The following is a 7,884-nucleotide window of genomic DNA, read 5'->3' as shown; positions in this document are numbered from 1 at the left end:
TGTCTATCAACAGATGGATGGGTAATGAAACTACGGTATGTACACAATGAAATTATACTCAACCATAAAGAAAGTGGATGGAACTGGAAAATAATATATCAAGTGAGATAAGTGAATACTGTTATTCTCTATCATATCTGAACCCTAGCTTCTAATTTTTATGTATGTGTATTTATGTGGGAATGAGTGGGAGGAGAAGTCAGGAAACCAGAAAATGGGCCATGAGAAGGGAGAGGTGGCTATGTGATATGAAAAGGAAAGGGGAATACTAGAGGTAGAAAGGTCCAAGTGAGGAGGGGTGATAAGAGCTGGGATGGAAAAATCAACTGACTCTAACTACAAATGAAAATATCATGCAGAAACCTGTGATTTTCTGTGGAAAGGAAGAAAAAAAGCAAGCTCTGACAGGGACATAAAGGCCTGCAATCTCAACACCTAAGAGATGAAAGACGGAGGCTCAAGAATTTATGGTCATCCTCTACTACATGGTGAGTTCAAGACCAGCCTAGGCTACATGAGACCCTGTCTCAGAAAAGCAAACACACACACACACACACACACACACACACACACACACACACACACACATGCATCACGCAGAGAAGGGGGGAGGGAGGGAGAACATTGTTCAGGTAACTGAACTGTAATTGTGTAAGTGAACATCATTACTCTTGGGAGTGTATCTCCAATTTATTTTCAAAGTTCAAAAAGTGGGGGCGGAGGGGGGAGAAGCAAAAGAGAACTAACAGAACAAATAAACAAACAAGGTTGAAGTAGTTGACATTATAATGACAGTGACTGAAAGTGCTTGCCAGGGGACTGAAGGGAGCAGGAAGTGGGGAGTCGTTGCTCAATGAGCCCAGTTTTAGTTTTCTAAAAAAAATGGAGATTTATGGAGCTAGATTAGGTAGTAAGACACCATGAATGCATTTAGTACTGCTGAACTATGCACTTAAACGTGGTTAAAATGGTTAGTTTTATGTTATATGTATTTTACCATGACTTTTTTTAATTGGGGGAGAAACCCAAATAGAGGAAATATTCACTAGCGGGTGAAGCTACTACAAGAAGTCTTCTATACTTTGTGCCAAATTTCCTGAAATCTTGAAATTATGTCAGTTATCAAAAAATAGTCAGTGTATACAAAGAAATATGCCTAGCATACCAAGTGTCAGAATTCTACTCTGTATGTACCAGAAATCAGGAGAGCACTTGGGGGTCAGGTGCTGGGCACGCGCAAGTGGCCCTGCTACTGTGTTTCAGTAGGGAATGGGCCTGCGTGGTTGACAGCTCGCACTTGGGCTGGGCTGGGCTGGGCTTTGACAACTGCCAAGGAGATACTCGGGAGCTCTGGGAAAATCCCAGCGCACGTGTTTGAGCACCGTCTAGGGCTGCTTGTGGAAGCCCTGCCCTGAGACAGGTCCACCCTTGAGACTCTGTCCAGTGGAAAAGGAAGTTGGTGGAACAATAAGTTATAATTACAAGGGAGACTGGATGGCTGAGACTCTGGGAACCGCTGACACCTCTCTGCTTCTCAGAGCAAGTCAACATTAACTCTTGAAGCTACGTGTGGCTCCTGCAGCACCAGATACTGTCTTCTAGCTCCCGTGAGTCCGTGCTAGGTACCAAAATCTACCAGTTCCTTTCAATAGAAAAAAAGTTTACAACTCAGAGACCAGTAGCTGGACATATGAGATAAAGTATCCCATAGCCCTCTGACTTCCTCTTGAAGAAGGTTAGTTCTCTTCAGTCCTTATGCAGTGACCTGAGGAAGCCCAGGGCGGACTTACAATGTTCAAATTCACTATAAACCTGCAAAGAATTAATCTGAGGAGGTCCGAGGCAATGCACAGATGCTCAGGGAAAGCTTAGGAACGTCTGATGACAATCGAAACTAAGTCAGGAAGTCATTCACATGCCAGGGCCATTTCCTCCACCTCCCCCACACCACTGCCCTGGAAGTCAGTTCTCACAGTGCTCAGTGAGTCAGGCATAAGCACTTTGATTACGGCTCAGCTGATGTCATCCACCAGAGAAGGGGGACGCCCACTGCATCAGAGGAAGAGACATTTGACTAAGACCCATCCACCCTCCGGCCCTCTGGGGAGCCTGACATTTCCAGGACAGGGAAAACAAACTTCCTTTTGAAAGGAACTATGCTTTCAGTGTGGGAAAAAAGAGGAGGGAGAATCGGAGAAGGTCAATACGTGCTCACCCTTGGCAGGGAGCCCACAACCAGGGAAGTTTCTGTTCTTTCAGAAAAGGTAAGGGAATCATAGTGTCCTGTAGGTCAACAGCAGATCCCAGTCACCTCACGTACTCAAAGGATCTTGACCCAACAAAGCCTGTAGGGCATAAAGGCCTAACTCCCTCTCAACTCTACTCCTGTATTTAATGAGTATCTGAGGAGAGGTACTTGATGCTTGCTACCAGGGTCATCATTGGTAGTAGAAGGGATTTGAGATGGATAATTTCCCATAGTGCTCTGCCACTCACTTTACATGAATTGTCGTCCTGGTTTCAGCTCTGCTGCAGTGATCAAATATCTTGACAAAGAGAAAAATGGGGTGGAAGGGTTTATTTGAGCTCACAGTTCCAGAGCAAAGAAGTCATGGCAACAGGACTCACCAGTCACATCACACCCATGGTCAAGAGCAGAAAGTACAAATGCAAGCTCACTAGCTTGCTCAGTTTCTCCACTCCATAGACTCCAAGACCCGAACACAGAGGATGGTGCTGCCCACAGTGGGCGGGGTCTTCCCACATCGGTTAATGAATTGGAGGCATTCCCACATAGATATGCCAACAGGCCAAACTAATCTAGACAACCCCTCACTGAGACTTCCTTCCCAGGTGGCTCCAGCCTGTGTAAAGACAACAATTACAACTAACCATTGTAATGATCTTACCAGAACCTGACAATTTTATCACGCAGTGATGATGGCAGTCTTATTTTATAATGGAGGGATTTGAAACACTGAAAAACTAAGTAATTAATCCAAGAAGACACAGCGAGTGGTGGGGTCAGGGTTTTAAGCCAGACAATGTAGACAGATGCTGTCCAATCAAACTTTATGTAAAGGTTGTGTTTTTGTTTATCTTTGTTGTACGTCGGGCAGCCCTTAGTTACTAAGTATTTGAGAATCGGTTCATGTGCAACTAGAAAACTAGATTTGGAAACTGTATTTCATCTTAAATAGACAGACTGACAAACTCAAAACAAAAATATTAATACTTAACCACGTTCCATGTGGTGAATGACTATGTAGGACAGCCCTGGCATTTTTTAATTGATAGGAAATCAAATGGTAACAAAAATGAATGTCCTCCTTGAAGGTAAGAGGAGCATCATGAACCTGTAGGGAAGGGCATGGACTAATTACCAGGAACAGCAAACCCATCCAGACCATCCTTCAGGCACTTTGGGCCTTGCCTTTTGACTGATGAAGGCATGAATATCCCTTCCCAGATACCTCTACCTGCCACCCTGCCTTCAGCTAGCCCCAAGGAACCTCCTCATAATTCCACCTTCAGTCTGGTTGGCAGGTCCACAACCCCTGAGAGCATGGGTACCTGAGTGTTTCTCCCTCTGAAAGAAACCATGGCCAACATGCAGGGATAACGCTAGAGAAAGATCCACCCCTGGCCACCTTCCCTCTAGTAGTTCACCCTGTGTATGAAAAAGGCTCTGGGTCCAAGTTCAGCGAGGCCCAAGGCAAGACCATATGCCAGCTAACACAGGGAGGACTTCAGGGGAGAAAAACAGGACAATGAGTATGGACTGGATGGTCAAACAGGATGAGACAGTTAATCTTCATCACTGACTTGAATGAATTCAGAATGACGAGAATATGGATGAGGAAAAGCTCTGGGTGTGTCTTAATTTCTTCTGCTGTGGTTACTGTGATGAAAATACCCTGACAAAAGCAACTGAAGGGAGAAAGGGCTTGTTCTGTCTCACAGTTCCAGTGTACATCATCACGGCAGGGAAGTCACAATGGCAGAAGCATGAAGCAACTGATCACCAGGGGTTCTCAACCTTCCTAATGCTGTGACTCTCCAATGTAGTTCCTCACAGTGTGGTGACCCCCCCCCCAACCATAAAACTGTTTTCGTTGCTACTTCATCACCATAATTTTACTACTGTTAGGAATCATAATGTAAATATCAGTGTTTGTCTGATGGTCTCAGGCGACCCCTGTGAAAAGGTCATTCGACTCCCAAAGGGGTCACGACCATAGGTTGAGAACCACTGGATCACACAGCACTCAGGAAGCAGGGAGGGATGACCCCTGGTGCTCAGCTCACTCTCTTCACTTTATACCGCCATTTTATGCAGAGAAGAACCTACGCCATTTCAAAGCTGCCTAGGAAGAATGATCTGGGTTCCCTTGTTCTGAGAGCTTAGCTCAAAAGGGGAACCCCTGAGGATCAGGGCCGGAAATGTCCTTGAAGGATCAGGTCAATCAAAGTGCTCCCATTGAAATGAAAGGCTTTCCAGGAATCCAACAGTGTTTCTCCAATGTCTTCCTTTTACAGTTAGGTGAGCTAAGACTTGGAGAGAAGAACGTAGTATCCTAATTCACACAGCAATGAGGCCATACACGGCAGGTGCAGCAGAGGCCAGGATTCCTGTCAGGGACCCCTGCTGTAGAATTTGAATATGGCTGTGCAAGGTCTGCATTGAAAGGTCTGGTCTTGTGGGGTGTGATGAACCTTTCAAAGGGGGAGCTCAAAGTGGGAGGTGCTTACATCATTGAGGGGGGCATCCTTGAAAAGGATTATGAAACCTTGCCTGTCTTCTAACCTCCTGGCTTGAAAGGTGACCATTTGCTCCTTAATGCATTTCCATGATGGTATATGGACATACGCCTCGCTCGACACAACACCATGCCGAATGTGGCCCAAAGGAAAAGTTTGCTTTATAAGTTAGCTGCCTTAAGTATTTTGCCATGGTAATGTGAAACACCTATTACATCTACTCTAGCATCTCACTAGCCTCACCTAACACAATGGATCCTTCCCAGCACTGACTCTGGCATGCCACAGAAAACAAAGGAACAAGCCCTTCTGATGACGTCTTTGTGGACACTTTCATTAAACCATTTTTACTTGGCGGCAGTTCTTTATTAAAAGCAGGCCAACACAAACTAGACTCATGGAAGTTTTTCTGTTTTTTGTTTTGTTTTATTTGTCGGGTGGTTTTTTTTTTTTTGTTGTTTGCTGTTTGTTTTGCGGGAGCACAAAGTCGGGTGGGTAGGGAGGTGGGAGTGGATCCAGAGAAAGCTGAGGAGGAGAATAAATAAAAAACGTGTGACATTCTCAAAGAACTAATGAAAAATTCAAAGCCAACAATTTTCTTTCGAGTGCCTGTCCTATGTAGTTCTATCTCAGTATTTTCCGAAGGCCCAAGGAGGTGCAGAAAAGAAACACTTGTCAGCAAGAGAGATGTCAGCATCCATGAAGGTGATGAAAATTAAATCCCACAGTGTCTGCCGCCCCTGCAGGAAGAGGATAGTCATGAGTTTAGTTCTAGTCTGACTTTCCTCCCAGCAAACTTAGCCTTTTTGTATTTGGGTCTCCCAGCCAAGTCAACACATTTTCCTTTCTCTCTTTCTAAACAATAATACACACTCCTACTGGTAACTTTGACCCACCCAGCTCCGGCGTGGTAGACTCTGAGGGAAACAGCATGCAAAGCTCCTGCCCTTATTCTAACAGGAACGTGCAGCCTGCCAGCCACAGCCAGGTCCAAGAAGCTCAGAACTGAGAAGGCAGACACAGGCCGGCTGTATGCGTGACAGCAATTCCTCCCATACTCCTGGGAGGTTCCACCAGGGTGCTGCTGTGCCTTTGATAATGCTACCTGTCTCTACGTGCAAACTCCTGGCATCTGCTTTACAGACAAGAAAGAAGCATGTTGCATGAATCTGAGAAGGTCTTATTAATAAAAACAAATCCAGAGCCAGGTATTGGGGTGAATGCTGGAAGATCAGAAAAGCAGAACAAGCCACAGCTACCTCACCTGGCCAATTTATCAGCTGATCCTGTTTCCTCAGACTGGAAGCCTCTGTGTCCTTATCCGAATGGATTTCAGCTGAACTGCTGCTCGAAAGCCTGAAAGCTTAACCAGCCAAAATGCTTCTAGTTTCTGGTCTTCATGCCTTATATACCTTTCTACTTTCTGCCATCACTCCCTGGGATTAAAAGCTCGCTTCCTGGGATTAAAGTTGTGTGAGTCACCATGCCTGGCTGTTTCCAGTGTGGCCTTGCCTCTGGAATGCTAGGATTAAAGGCGTGTGTGCCACTATTTTCTGGCTTCTACATCTAGTGGCTATTCTGTTCTCTGGCCCCAGATAAGTTTATTAGGGTGCACAATATTTTGGGGAACACAATACCACCACAGAAGCACGGATGCTGGAACTTCCCTGGAAAGTTGTCATCTAGCTTTGTGGTTCCAGAACTGAGAACTGAGATCTAGCAACAGTGAGCAGTCTGCTACACCTGTGAGTGGCAGATTTAAAACTCCACAAAAGGTCTCCCAAGACCTTGGAAGGGCTGTTTGCTCCCTGCATATTTAGGAGCATGGCAGAGGTTTGGGTCCTGGTTTTTCTATGTTTTTCTATGGTCTGATGCTGTGCTTGTTTCACATCTTTCTGAGAAATCAGAATTAAAGCCTCTATTCAACATGCCTCACAGAGATGTTCAGAGAATCAAGTCAAACCACCCCCAAAAGTGCCAAGTATTGTTAGTTGATTATTACGACACCTTTCCCTCTTGGACATACTGTCGAACAACTTCTTTAAGATAATGGGTTTTTTTCTCTTTTTTGTTTTTGTTTGTTTGTGTGTGTGTATGTGTGTGTTTATTTTTGGTTTTGAGACGGGGTTTCTCCATGTAGCCCTGGCTGTTCTGGAACTTGCTCTGGAGACCACACTGGCTTCGAACTTGGAGATCTGCCTGCCTCTGCCTCCTGAGTGCTAGGATTAAAGGTGTGTGCCACCACTGCCCGGCAATGGTTGGTTTTGTTTGTTTGTTTGTTTGTTTTTTATCTAAACAACAAAAATTCTCAGGAAGAAACTGAGGCAGGAACACTTGAGCTAAGCCCAGCCCAGGGCAGTGTTATTAGGCATTGTTTTAGCACTACAACCAAAAGCATGACAAGAATCAACTTGAGGGCTGAAAGCAGTCCACTTCCCAGCCCCTGCTTTTACTTTGAAAAAAATAAATCACCTGGGAAGCTGGAAAGATGGCTTTGCAGTGAAGAGCACTGGTTGCTCTTCCAGACAACCAAGTTTTGGTTCCCAGCACCCATCCTGTGCTGCTCTCAAGCACCTGAAACTCCAGTCCTAAAGGGATCTGAAGACTCTGACCTCCTCAGACACCAGCATGTACGCACACAAACACATACACACATGCAATTAAAAATACTATAACAAATCTTTTTTAAAACTCATCCAGCTGGTGGCACATGTAATCCTAGCGCTTAAGAGGCTGAGGCAGGAGAGTCATGATTTGAGAGCCAGCTGGATTATGTAGCAACATCCTGTCTCAAAATAACATCTTCATCAAAAATTACCCCACATGAAAAGGAAGGGAGGACTTGTTCCTCATTCAAGCTATTTCTTTTCAATGGCAATTGAACTGAGCAAAAGCCAAGGGGAAATTATACAAGTTTTAATCTTGGCTCCAGGATTTAAAATCTAGGACACTTCTCATGATTATTGTCCCCTTCTTTTCTGTAAGAATTCATAAGAGTCCCTGTCCTGGGAGTGGGAGATGAGGACAAAGCTAGACAATAAGCCACCAAGCAACAGGCAAGTGACACTCCAGGGCCACCCTAGGCCTGCCTTCCTGCACCCGCCCTCCCCAGTCAGCACCAGC

The sequence above is a fragment of the Peromyscus eremicus genome, chromosome 9 (genome assembly GCF_949786415.1).
Source record: "Peromyscus eremicus chromosome 9, PerEre_H2_v1, whole genome shotgun sequence".
Classification (NCBI taxonomy): domain Eukaryota; kingdom Metazoa; phylum Chordata; class Mammalia; order Rodentia; family Cricetidae; genus Peromyscus; species Peromyscus eremicus.
This window is presented reverse-complemented; position numbering follows the sequence as displayed.